The following is a 13,493-nucleotide window of genomic DNA, read 5'->3' on the forward strand; positions in this document are numbered from 1 at the left end:
TCAGGTCCTGACTTCCTCACTCCTCTTGTCACTGGATGGCACATCTAACAACAACCCAAACTTTTAAGTAGTAAGGAATGGCCACTGTATTTTATAATATGTGCAATAACTTTGGTATGGCATAAGAGTAGCTGTGGTTTTGTTGCTCTTGTTGTTTCTGATGGGCCGGAGTGATAGCACAGTGGGTAGGGCGTTTGCTTTGCATGCGGCTGACCGGGTTCGATTCCTTCGTCCCTCTCGGAGAGCCCAGCAAGCTACCGAGGGTATCTCGCCTGCACGGCAGAGCCTGGCAAGCTAGCTGTGGCATATTTGATATGCCAAAAACAGTAACAACAAGCCTCACAATGGAGACGTTACTGGTGCCTGCTCTATCAAATTGATGAACAACGGGACGATAGTGCTACAGTGCTACAGTTGTTGATGATGCCATTGCTCATGTGCACCAGGCATCCGTTTGTGTTTTGTTGCCCACCTTTGTCATCCTACTATTTCTGAGTTAGAAGTCAGGGAGCAGAAGACTTGATGCTTCCCATCCAGAGATGCTCTGGACTGAACTAATAACTAGGACTCTTTGAGAAAGATCCCACAGGATAGGGATGTCAGAGACCATGGCCCCATCTGTGAGTAGAACCTGGCTTTCAGAATTTCTGTCTTTTGTTAACATCAGCTGTTCCAAATGACAAGTTTTTCCATCTCTACTCACTAAACTGAAGGGTGACCTCAGTCTTTGGGTCAGTTGGTTGGGGAGAGGCTGGAGGGTGTGATAATAAAACCAAAATCTTCTCTCAACCTAACAAAACCTTTGTACAAAGGGAGAAGAGAAAGAGAAAAGTTGAACTGTTGAATAAGAGTTCCATCAGAGTGTGATATGCATCACAGGAAGTCGACTGAGAGATTTCTGAGACGTCCAGCCTGGCTAGTGGGCCTGTTCTGTGTAGGTTTTCAAGCGAAATACTGCTCACTCTCAAGGAGAAGGACCTAGCAAACCTCATCCGTCCCATGTTCTAGCATAGAAATGGGGCAGCTATTTGTGTAACTGCCTTTATCGAAAGGGCGAAACGAAGTTCATAGTCTAGGGCAGGAGACTTTCCTGACTTAGCCTGGGCCACCGTGGCAGCCGGGCTGCTCCGTCCCATTGAGGCTGGGAGCTGGCACCATCTTCCTTAGAATTAGCCGTTTAAAGAACTGGCTTTTAAGTCTTGGAACATTTCTGATTTGTCTAGGTGTCTAGAGGCTTACTTAGATTTTAAAAAGTTTTCAAAGGGGGAAAGAAAAGGGACTTTCAAAGATGTCTTATAGTAATTGCTTAAGAGAAGGAGTGAGAAGGGGACATATCTTTTTCCTTATGGCTCCTGGGAAGATGGAACTATTTTCTTAAACTATATCTTCTCAGTATCAGGAAAGAGCAGTGAAGCCATATGGTACAGTTCCTTTTGCAAGACAGAAAGGAACAGGGTTCTAAAGAGAACCAGAAGGTTACTGAGAAATTATTCCCTTCTATGCCAAGGAATGGGCAACGCTGTGCCTTCATCTTTGATGCTAGATGCTCTGTGTACTTGGGTACCATTTTATTTCAGTAACAATGTTAGCATTCTGCTTGAGTTAAAACATAATTTAGCTCTCCTAAGTACAAAGGAATTTAGTGCTTTAATTCAGGAAACTAAAATCAGTCTTCTAAGTGATTTGCCTCCAAACATACTAGTGGCCTCACATGTGGACCCCATGAACTGACAGCTACCCCCCACCTTTAGTGAGTCACCCCCTGCTCCACTGCTCTGTCAGACTCATTCCCATCTGAAGACCCAGACCTGACTTGTTTATTGTAAGGCTCCCAAGTGTTCATAGTAAATCATCATCATACCTGCTTCACTATGATTATTGCCATCATTATTTTTTAGAAGGTTTGCATCTCTGCTTTTCTGCATTTCTACCTTCCTTCTCATTTCTGTCTAATGCATTTCAACAAAATTTGATGTAATTTTTTCCATATGTATTTAATAACATACATTTCAATAATTTTTTTTTTTTTTGCTTTTTGGGTCACACCTGGCAATGCACAGGGGTTACTCCTGGCTCTGCACTCAGGAATCTCTCCTGGTGGTGCTCAGGGGACCGTATGGGATGCTGGGAATCGAACCCGGGTTGGCCTCGTGTAAGGCAAACGCCCTACCTGCTGTGCTATTGCTCCAGCCCCTGTCATCATTATTATTACACTCACTAGGGTAGACCATGTATATTGTGCCAGATATGGAGGCAAGTGCTTTTGATCATTAATTTTTTTCTCTATAACAACCCTGTGAAATAATTCTGTGAATAATTCTCCCAAGTTTAATAGAAAAGGAAACATCTTTGTTAGTAGGAAAGAGGGCTATGTCTCTTTCCCTAAATCACAAAGTTAGCAAGAAGTGATGCGAACTAAAGCCTTGCTCGTAATTGCTCTCTTTTGGGCACCTCACACCAGGGTCCTTTACAGTTAATACCCATTCCCCTTGCTCCCTTATAAGCACTCATTCATTTTTCCATATCTGATGGACTTAAGAGTTCTGGAAGAAAGGTGCCAGGACTGGTTCCTGGCCTCCTCTCCCTCCAGTGTTTAGCACTTCGTGGTGGTACATTGGATGAAGGCAGCGAGGTGGATGCAGAAGGGCGAAGAGTGGACCAGGGATGGACAGATGACCCAGAGATCCAAGCCTGGTGATGAGAGTGCCTAGCTGAGATTAGCGTGGGAGAGGCTGAAAGATGGCAGAGATCAGTCTATGATTTGTCTCCTTGTAATGTTCGAGTTAGGGGACATGAAGAGAACGGTCATGTGGAGTGCGGAGAGGGACCTAATGTGCTGTGTAAGGACAGACTGATGTAGGAGAACCTCGCAGGAGGCAGGCTGGGAGGGAGACAGGGGCAGGTCAGCTACAGACAGAGAGAGAGGGAGGGAGTGAGTGGGTGAGGACTGCCATTATTCAAGAGTCATTTTTGAAGAATCCCTGACTCCTTCCAATATATTATCATATTATCTCTCTCTCTCATACACAGACAATATATTATCTCTCTCATACACACACACATGCATGCATGCACACACACACTTTATTGACTCGTATAGCTACATTTAGGAGAGATGAATTATCCGCTGATCCTTTTTGCTATGGGGGTGCTGAGGGTGGACTTTGTGAGAGAGAATGGCAGCTAGGGTAGAGGATGAAGAGAAACTTTCTGGGGGAGTGGGGATTGATTTTGGGCCACGCCTGGTCATGTTCGAGCGGGTTACTCCTAACTGCACTCATGAGAGTCGAGTGCAAGACAAGCGCCCTACCCATTCTACTATGGCTCAGGCCCCTGAGAAGTGAACTCTTAAAACAATTAGTTCTTAAATGTGATTGTGAATTGCAGTCCTGTGAAAGTTTTACAACATAATGGACCCTGGCTTATAATAATGGTGCAACCTGAAATTTCTCAATTTTATGTTGGAGTGAAAATGATTTACATTCACTAGAGACTTTACTTTGAATTTTTTTAATTGAATCATCGTGAGAACAGTTACAAAGCTTTCAAGTTTAAGTCTCAGTCATACAATGATCAAACACCCATCCCTTCACCAGTGCATGTTCCACCAAGAACCCCAGTATACCCCCCTCCCACTCCCCATCCTGCCTGTTGGCAGATTATTTTCACTTTACTCTCTCTTTACTTTGATCACATTCGATTTTTGACAGAAAACCCACTATTATTATTTGGAATTTTCCCCCAACAATCAGACCTGCTGAAAAGGCATCATTAGATACTTTGTTTTCTATTGCTGATATAAGCATATGATGTTGCACGGCTGCAACAGCAGCCATGTGGTTTTGGGACTCTGGTATTTTAGTAATTAAGTCCAGAGGTATTTCTGACAGCAGCCACTGCGTTCGGAGATTGGTTTGTGTGCCTCTGGGATCATGGCCGTTCAGGAGTGGAGGAGCCATTCGTGGGCGGCCTCTTGGGGTCTCGTTTGGACGGGAGCAGGGCCGGTTCCGCCCCCCCTTCATTGCAAGATTTCCTGCGCCCCCATCACTGCAAGCTCCTACCTCTCTGTCCAATTGGCTCTGAAAGGTGGCGGTCACCATGCTGCCGCAAAGGGGAAAAAGCCAAGGGACAAAAACCCTTTCCTTCCTGGGGCTGCATGGGGCCATAGCTTAGTTCACAGTCCAGGAGCATTTCTGCCAGCAGCTGCTATGTTCCGAGATTGTTTTGTGTGCCTCTGGGATCATGGCCGTTCAGGAGTGGAGGAACTATTTATGGGTGGCTGCTTGGGGTCTCATCTGGGCGGGCAGCAGGTTTACTCTGAATTTTGATGGTACTATCTGAGCTATGGATATATGATAGTATTTTCTCCCTCCTCCCACTTCTTTTCCATCTTTCCCCAGGACCGTCCTCTCTCTGCCCCAGGCAGTGGCGGCCCTTGACAGCTCCCAGTCAGCCACGGGATTGCACTCCAGGGACTGTCTTCCTTCTTCATTACCATATTCAATAAGTTACATGAGATATTCATCCCTTTATTATAAAATAAGCTATGAGTTGTGTTGTCATTCTCTATGTAAAGTGTTTTGAGCATGTTCAAGGTAACTTAGACTCAGCTAGGATATTCAGTAGGTTATGTGTCCTGTTGACTCACAATATTTCCTGCCTAGGAAGGGTGGGTCTACCAAGCATAACCCCACTGTAAGTCAGGGCACATGGCTCTCACCCCCAGACTGTGGCATTGGGAGATTTATCTGTTCCCAGGGTGACTTTAACGAGACAAGCTATTGTGGACAACATTGATTTAAAGTGTCAGAAATAGGTGGAAATATGTTTTCCTCTAGGGATTGATAACTTGAAACCCTTGGTGTATAGGGCGACTTTTCCATCCAACTCCAGGCTCTAAATTAACAATGAAAGAAGCTCCACGTGTGATGGGCTGTAGGCAAATAGCCTTTAAATCCTGATATGTACCAGATATTATAATTTCAAGGCAATTTCAGTTATTTTATACTTTCCCAGTTGTTTCTTTAGAGTTGGAAAAGAAAAAGGTCACTAGTCTGATTTTATCTTAGCATTCTGTTGTTATCTTTTGGGGGCCCTACCTGTTGGTGGTTAGGGCTTATATTCTTGGCTTTGTACTAAAAAATCACTTCTGGATGGCTTCAGGGACCATATGGGATGCCGAGAGATCAAACCCATTACAAGGCAAGCACTTTACCCACTGTACTATATTCCCAGCCCCAATTTTATTTTATCTGGGTACAAAAAAATCTATCAGCTGGAAAAATCCAATAGTAACAATGAGTCTGGTCTGGCCCAGAATCATAGACTGTAAGAGCATTCTTAGTCCTTAGCATCTTCTTTACAGGAATCAGATTTTATTCTGAACATTGTTTTTAGCTTCCTGAATCTAGAGGCTAAATGGTAACTCTGCTTAGCTTTGTGGTCCAGATTTTCAGGGCCTGTTGGAGAGCCCAGCACTGGGACATGAGTGTGTGAATATCTTTGGTGGTGCCGGTGGCTGATCTTGTGGGTCTAAAAACATCCTGGATATCCCTTAAGAAACAAACCTCTTTCCAGATCACTTTGGGATGCTTTGGCAATACCACAGACTGGGGACTTCCTTGAAATTTATTTCTCAAAGTTCTGGAGGCTGGAAGTGTGAGGTCAGGGTACACAGGTTGGGTTCGAATGAGGGCTATCTTCCTCATTTGTATATGATTGCCTTTATGATTTGTTCTTACATGAGAGTGGACAGTGGTGGTGATGGTGGTGGTGTGGGGTAAGGAACACAAACACACACACACATATACACTCTTAGATGGCAAAATTCCCATAGAAAGGCTTCTCCATTACAGACTCATCCAAGTCCAGTCACCTCCCCATCTCCAAATACCGTCATATTGGTATTAGAACTTCAATATATGATTGGGGGTTGGGCAGGAAGTTAAAATTCAGTTCATGGTAGATGCATTTCTCAATCGAAACCTAAAAGGAATTTCAAATATATTTTCTTTCTTTGGAGGGAGGTCTTCTAAGAAGGCACTTCAGGGAGCCAGGAGGTCTCACCTGGACACTTCTGGCCAGTTAGGTGAGTGGTGTTGTTCAATTCAAGGACCACAGGGCTGTGGCGCTGTTCAGGAGGATGGAGATGACTTGGGCCATCCTGGTCGTGCTCTGGGGCCTCCTAGGTTTTACCCAGTGATGCTTCAAAATTGTGTGATGCTGGGAATAGAACCAGGGTCAGCCACATGCAAGGACAGCTCCTTAACCCCAGTACTATCACTCTGCTCCTCCAAATAAGTTTCTTTCTTGGCTAAGTTTATTTAATATATACCAAAGGGGTGTTGCCAGGGGCTATAATGTTAGAAATCTCAGTAGTCTCTGTCCAAACTTCCCTAGGTTGTTTCACTTCTGCCACCCTTTCTCTATAGCATCCCTCCCCTGCCTGATGCTTATTTTGATTGACACATGTGCCATCCCAAAGAATGGGACTAGTGCCCAAGAACTGGCAAACTGATAACTTCTCACCATCAGTCTAGGGGAGGAATTGAAAGGAAGAAGCGTGTGGAGTTCCACTGCGACATGCCATCCAGCTTTCACATTTTCTTTAAAAAATTTATCAGAGAATCACTGTGATGTACAGTTATAAATTTATGAACTTATGTGTTTGCATTTCACTCATACAGCGATCATTTACCCATCCCTCCACCAGTGCCCATTCACATCCACCAATGATCTCAGTATCCCTCTCACCACCCCCACGCCATCGCCCACCGCCCCACCCTGCCTCTGCGGCAGGGCATTCCCTTCTGTTCTTGCTCTTTTTGGGTGTTGTAGTTTGCAATAGAGGTATGGAGTGGTCTTCATGCTCTGTCTATAGTCTACTTTCAGCTCGAATCTTCCAACCTGAATGGGTCCTTCCAACATCTTCTACTTGGTGTTCCCTTCTCTATCTGCACTGCCTTAACCCCCAGCATGTTTACCTTTGACGGGCACCGGGGAGAAGGTTTTCTGAATGACACTGCATGTCCCTGGCTGACTGCTGTGTCCGTGGTCTGATTCAGGAGCACCTCAAAAGCCTGTGAGCGCCCTGCAGGCGTGGCCATGTGCTGGACTTGTCACCTGCTAAGGTGCCTGCAAGTATGAACCCCGTGTGGGAGCTGCCACCAGAGGGAATGGTGGGGATCTGTCTCTGAAAGTGTTTCCCTGTGCTTGGTCAGCCACATGCTGGGCTCCCGCTGAAGTGGCATGGAGGGAGCAGCTGGAGCTGATAAAGTCATGTTGGCATTTCTTGGCTGTCTGTCTGTCTGGATCCCAACATGGCCCCCAAACCTGCTGAGATGTGGAGAGGACTAGTCCCCCATGACCACAGAGAAGAAGAACAGGAGCGGGACCTGAACTCAGGTCCGACACGAGCCCCAGACTTTGGTTGCTTAGGCCAGAGTCCTATCGTCAATGGGAGAACATTCTGGAATAAGCTCAACTACTTCAAGATGACAAATCCAGAGACTTTCATTAAATAGTATTTCTCCCTGATGGGGAGAGATGTTCAAGAGCAGGGGATGCTGAGAACATCAGGTGTCAAGTTGGACCAAGCACGTCCCTCCATGGGCTCAAGCAGTGTTTGACATGCCAGGACACCGGCCTGACCTCCCTGAGGAAGAAAAGCAGGTGGAGAGCCCAGCCGTCTTCTAGAACACAGCCTGGAGGAAATGTGTGGGACGTTTCTCCCCCAGGAGGGTGCAGATGTAACCCTCTCTCAAGCCCTGTGTCTGGGACAAGGCCCCAGCAGGGGCTGAGTTTTGTGTCTGCATGGCTATGTGACTTCATTCACCAATCTGGGTCTCAGTTTCTCAGTTGTTGACATGGGGAGAAGCCGCTTGCACATTGGAGAGTATTTGTGTTGAGTGGATAAGTGGTTTACTGATTAGCTATTTTTTCGTACAATTTTTTGACACGGGGGTGTTGGGCTATACCTAGCTTTATGCTCTTGGGGCTACTCCTGGCTCTGTGCTCAGGGGGTGCTCCCTGAAGTGCTCAAGGGACCATATGCAGTACCTCCACGTGTATGCCATAAGCAGTGTAACTGGAGTTAAGCGAGTGCCTTAACTCTTGTACTATGCCTCTGACCCCCACTATGATTTTTTTGTTTGTTTGTTCTTGGGAGAACACACCCTGTAGTGCTCAGGGCTTACTCCTGCCTATGTGCTCGGGTCACTCTGGTGGTCTTGGGGGACCACATGGGATGCTGGGGATTGGACCTGGTTGGCCAAGTGCAAATCGAGTGCCCTAGCCTCTGTACCATCACTCAGACCCCAGCTATGATTTCTTTTGCTATTGGTCAGTTTTCCTGTTTGTTAAAGTACAAACACCTAGGGATTTTGTGCCTCTAAACTCGGTATTATTTTTTGGTTTGGGGGCCATACCAGTGCTGCGTAGGGCTTACTCTTGGCCCTGTGTGAGGGATCACGGAGAAACTCAGGGACTGGCTAGAGTGCTGGGGATGGAACCTGGGTCGGCTGCATGCAGAGCAATGTACTTTTCTCCTGTACTCTCTATTCCCCCCTAAATCTTTAATATCCCTGGATAGTTCCCTTTTTAGCATGAAAACTTGTGACTGTGTGGGCGGAGGTGTTGGACTCCCCCATGTGTGTTTAGTTAGGCTCCAGGCCACTGGGTGTTGCCCATTCCTTGGGGACTTGAGCCCAGTGTAACGGCACACAGTGAACACCACTTCTGAGTGACAGAATTCTCTCCTCCTCCAGGTCCCTGGTCATGGTGAGATCCTTGTTCTCTCTCAGTGCCTGCCTCTCTGCTGCCCTCCTGTCTAGTCTGATTTTCCCATTCGGTCAGAGGAGAAAGGATGTGTCTGTGTCTCTTGGTCCCAGGGACCATGGGTTAAAGGCTCAGAGCCACTCTGGGGAGGCCTGGACCAGGCTGTGTTTCTCCCCCATCCCCCACGCCTTCCTATGACCCTGGGCACACTTGGCTGCTCTGTACTTACTGTTCCCTCTCGTGGCCTTTGCTCTTGCATGCCTGGTCTGGACAAGCCCAGGCAGCCTGTTCAAGCCACGGGTTTCAGCTGCCTTTCCTCTCCCTGGGGGCTGGGCAGCTGGGCACCCGCAGTGAGTGCACACTGTCCCTCCGTCATGAGCAGTGTTGCCCAGGGAGCTGGGACAACACACATGTGCCTGAGCAATTGGCTGCTAAGTCTGGTCTGCTCCCCAGGGAGCCCTGTGCAGGCCCTGTGCAGGACAGGAGTGAGTGAAGGTGGGAGAGCATCTTTGTGGGGGCTGCCCCTGGGAGCTTCTGGGTGTGCTGCCCTGAACCAGTTCTGGCTTTGCCACTTGACAGTGCGTGTGGGACCATGCAGCTAGAGAATATATGTTAGGGTGAACTGGCATGACCACCAAGATCCTTAGCTGTGATCAACTGTCAGCCTCTCCTCTATATCTTCCTGACACTCGGAGGCCTTGGCCCTAAACCTTTATAATTGGGCATTTGCAGGGACATGCACACATGATGGTATCTTATCAGGATGGCTACAGGGAGTTCCTACATCAGCGTTCTGTTAGCTTAAAAGAAGTTCACTTAGGATGAGGAAGTGAACTTCTGAGTGCAGATAAGGGGTGAGCATGCTTTAAAACTTTCCAACCACAAGCAAAATTATCTCCCTAAAAGCACAAGCTATAATCAGTCACGTAGCAATCAAAATTCAGAATACAATTTTTTTTTATCACAACACTATGAACTAGGACCCTCACCCTAATTTGGGGTGGGCCCCACGGACTTTGGTTCCAGACACAGCTTCCTCCTGAGTTCCCCTCCTCCCCTCCTGACCTGTCTCTGTCCCCAGGAGACTGTTCTTTGTTTGGTCAACCCGCCTGCATGGTCCCAGGAACCCGTCCAGGCTGGTTCATTTCCAGGGTCTCTGTTCCTTCCCTCCTAGGGACCAGGTGATACTGGATGGTCCCCTGGTTTGCACGTGATTCTCAAGATGCTGAGCAAGTCCACAGGACCCCTAGCCATGAAAGCAGATGCGTCTCTTCTTGGGAGTCCAGTCCTGGGTGCCAGGTGATCTGAGCAGTCCCTGTACTTTCTTTGGTGTTCTTCCTTCCTGGGGAATTAACTACACTACCCGCTGAGGTTACACCCCAGAGCGGTGGGGACACCTGTGCATGGCTCCCCAACCTCCTCTGATAGTTGTGGGTATTCCCATGAAGCAGAGAGTTTGCTCCTTTTGACCCCGCCCCTCCCGTCCCAGGTATCTGGGTCAGGCATCATCTGTGTTTAGTTGTATCTTAAGACTTACCTGAAAAATGCCAGAATGCCTAGAAAATCAAGATTATTGTCAGTAGCAGCAAGGGAGAGGCTTCTGGCTTGAGCAGGAGAGAAAGTTCCCGCAGTGAAGAGCTGTGATGGTTCTCGCCTTCTGCACACCCCTGGCTCTCTGAGCTGTGGGCTTTCTGGGGTCCCTATCTAGAAGGGGACCTAGAGCTGGGTTAGCCACATTCTGGATCAGAGCTGGGTCAGCACTACTCAATACTGAAGAGAACCTTCTGGAAACCGCCTCTCTCAGTCTGCCGCTGTGCCAACCTCGAATGTTACTGGGTACCTTTATTCTCACACTGGATCTTGGTGCTGGCACCTGCCCCCGTTTTCTAGGCTCTACATCTGAGTCTCGTATGGATGCTTGTGTGGCTTTGTCTAGGACACCTTGTACCCCACCTCAGCCTCCCATCTAAGAGCACCTGTGCCCTCAGGATTCCTGGCCCCGGGCTGAAAGGGGTGGCTGGGTCTGTCAACAGATCTGGCGGAACCACCGTTTAGTTGCAGACACCACAAGGGCTCCCCTAGGGTGGTAGAGTGGCGCTCAGGGCAGAAACACCAGGGCTTATAATGAAATGTCACTTAGGGAGGGGTTTCTTTTTCTTGTATATGTGGCACTGCCCCCTACCCCATGCCAGTTCCCCTACCCTCTGCTAGTCTGGATCTGACTAGCCAGTGACACAGAGTGATAAGGGAACCGCCTTCCCTGGGGGTCATTCTGGAGTGGAAGGTAAGCTGGACATAGTCAGACCTTGCTCATTGGTGACAACTTAAGGTGGGCGCCAGCCCCGCCCCCATCCCACCTGCCCTCATCCCATCCCCCAGAGTTAGGCCTTATGGAACAAGTGCTTTTGGACTGGATCTTCTGTTTCTGCACCTCTCAGTTGTCATAACTCAAAATTCATCATGTTCAAAAGCTTTGCCCAGTGGCCGACACTAGGACTTGCCTTCTGGAAAGTCTTTCTAGAACTTGCTTCTTGACCCCAAGGATAGACTGGCAGGGGGAGGAGAGATCCAGGGGCACACAAGCATGCTTTGTTCTGTGCCTTGCTTCAGGAGGGCCCCACCTAGAAACCATGACTCCCCTGTCTAGCCCCCATCTTGAAAGTGCTAGCCTGGGTGGGCGGTGGGAGGTCGCCTGCTTTCTTGGGGATAGAGGCTGTAGAGATGGGTGTTACCCCACGACCAGCTAACACATCCACAGGAGGCCAGTAAGACAGGAGATGTCTCACCTGAGTGTTGCTCCAGGTGACCCCACATTGGTGCGAGAGGTATTCCGGTACCAGGTCCTTCTCTGTGTCTCCTTCAGGGTGATGGAGAAGCAGCTCAGACTTAGTGTGGTCCTGACTCTTTCCCGAGTTTCCCACCAAGCCCATTGGGGTTTCTCCTCTTTCTGTGTCTTAGCAGAGGGCGCAGCCTGCCCTGAGTGTTCAAATTCCAGAGGAAATTGAGAGTAGGGAGTGGGGTTCATCTTCTTCCTCTCACCACACACCACCCCTACTCCAACCCTGAAGCAAGTCCTCGGATTTCACCCGGCCCTTCCTCTTTTCCCACCCCACAAAACAACAACAATAACAATTAAAAAATAAAAATCCATAGGAATTCCTTGCACTTCTCATGGACCCCCTCATCCTTCTCATTAGTCTGAACCCTCTTCTCCTCTGGTCTCCTGCCTCCCTACAATACAGTTCACTTTCCACACGGCCGAGAAGTGAGATCCGAAACATGTAAATTAGATAACGGGATTCCAGCTCTAACGTCCGGGCGTGGGAGTACAAGACGGCAGCCCTCCAGCTCCACCACAGCTCCTCAGAGTTTATGTGGTTTCTAGAACCCTCTGGGCTCCTCTGAAAATCACCATCCCTATCCTTTCAAGAGTTTGTCACTGAGAATCTCAGGTAGATCATGGTCTCCTCTGACATGGTTGCTGTAAAGTGTTTTTCTAGAATTTTTTTCAACCCTCGACCATCCAGTGCCCTGGAAAAGCTAAGTTAGTTCCAGAGGCAGTGCGGGTCATTACCACCTAGGACACCAGGGCAGTGTACCGCCCAGTAGGGTGCAAGCTCAGCAGTTTGTAAGGTGAAAGATGGCCAAGATCCAGAGGCTAAAGGACACTACAGGCCCCACTGCTCTGAAGAGCGAGCCGGGGTAGGGGAAGCTCCTGGGGAATTTGGAATGTTTTTATCAGGCAGCCGGTTGCTGCCTTTGCGTGCAGCATCGGTACGTATTCAGCGAATCTACGGAATTGCTGAATACATATATCATATACACTATATAACTTAAAGGAAGCCTAGGAACGTGGCCTCCAGACCCGCACTTCTGGAAAGGTTAGGTAAGCGCAGGAAGAGAAGGCAGCCCCCTGATTCTCCTGCCTGGGAGCTCCGCCGGCGGGCTTCTCTGAAAGCAAAAAAATCATGGGACTTGTTTAGTCTCCCCAGGTCCTCTAGACCACCCGCTCGCCCTGGCTCTTGCGGCTCGCCCCGCCCCCCGAGACTCGCCCCGCCTCTCTTGCCGACCTAGCCCCGCCCCTCGCATCTAGCCCCGCCCCCTCGCGACTAGCAGCCCCGCCTTTCTTGGCGCGCTCGGCCTCGTCCCTCGCGTCTCGGCCGCCCCTCGCGACTCGCCCCGCCCCTCTGCGAGCTCGGCCCCGCCCCTCAGGGTCCCGCCCCGCCCCCGGGGCCGCGCCCCGCCCCCCGAGGCGGCGCGGTGCCGCGCTGACAGCCGCTTGCGGCCGGCCGGCTGTTTGCATACAAAGGCGTCCACGCGCGCGGCTCCGCTCGGTGAGTAGCTGTCGCGGCGCGGCCGCCTGCAGCTCGCCAGCCTCTGCCTTAGCCGCCTCGGCGGGGTGCGGCGGGGGGAGAGGGGCGAGGCGCGCGCTGGGCTCGGGCGGGAGATCTGGGCCGACTGACTGGGTCTCCGCGGCCCTGTCCCCGCGCCCATCGCCAGGGAGCTGGAGTCGCAGGCCCTGGGGGGCCCCGCGCCGCCTCGCGAGCATCCCCTGGGCCTTCCCTCTTCCGAGCTGACCTTGAGCTCCGTCTGGGACTCGGGGCTGGGGTGCGGGGCGGCCGCGGGAACGGGGGGCTGCGGGACGCGCGAGTGCAGCGGGACTAGTGTGTGACTGCCTTGGCCCGGGCTTGTCTGGGGCAGGGGGCTGGGTGCATGGG

The 13,493-nt window shown here is 49.8% G+C and overlaps 1 protein-coding gene across 7 annotated transcripts in view; it reads left to right on the forward strand.

Annotated features, from left to right (window-relative positions):
* The window catches only part of LPIN1 (lipin 1), a 158,187-nt gene that overhangs the window by 62,587 nt on the left and 82,107 nt on the right, over positions 1–13,493 (forward strand). Inside the window, exon 1 of one of the 7 annotated variants that reach the window (XM_055121002.1) lies at positions 12,995–13,109. The exons of the other annotated variants lie outside the window; for them this stretch is intronic. The gene's annotated coding sequence lies outside the window, so the exon portion shown is untranslated. Of the gene's footprint in view, positions 1–12,994; positions 13,110–13,493 lie in introns of those variants that run through there. 7 annotated transcript variants of the gene reach the window in all.

The sequence above is a fragment of the Sorex araneus genome, chromosome X (assembly GCF_027595985.1).
Source record: "Sorex araneus isolate mSorAra2 chromosome X, mSorAra2.pri, whole genome shotgun sequence".
NCBI classification, from domain to species: domain Eukaryota; kingdom Metazoa; phylum Chordata; class Mammalia; order Eulipotyphla; family Soricidae; genus Sorex; species Sorex araneus.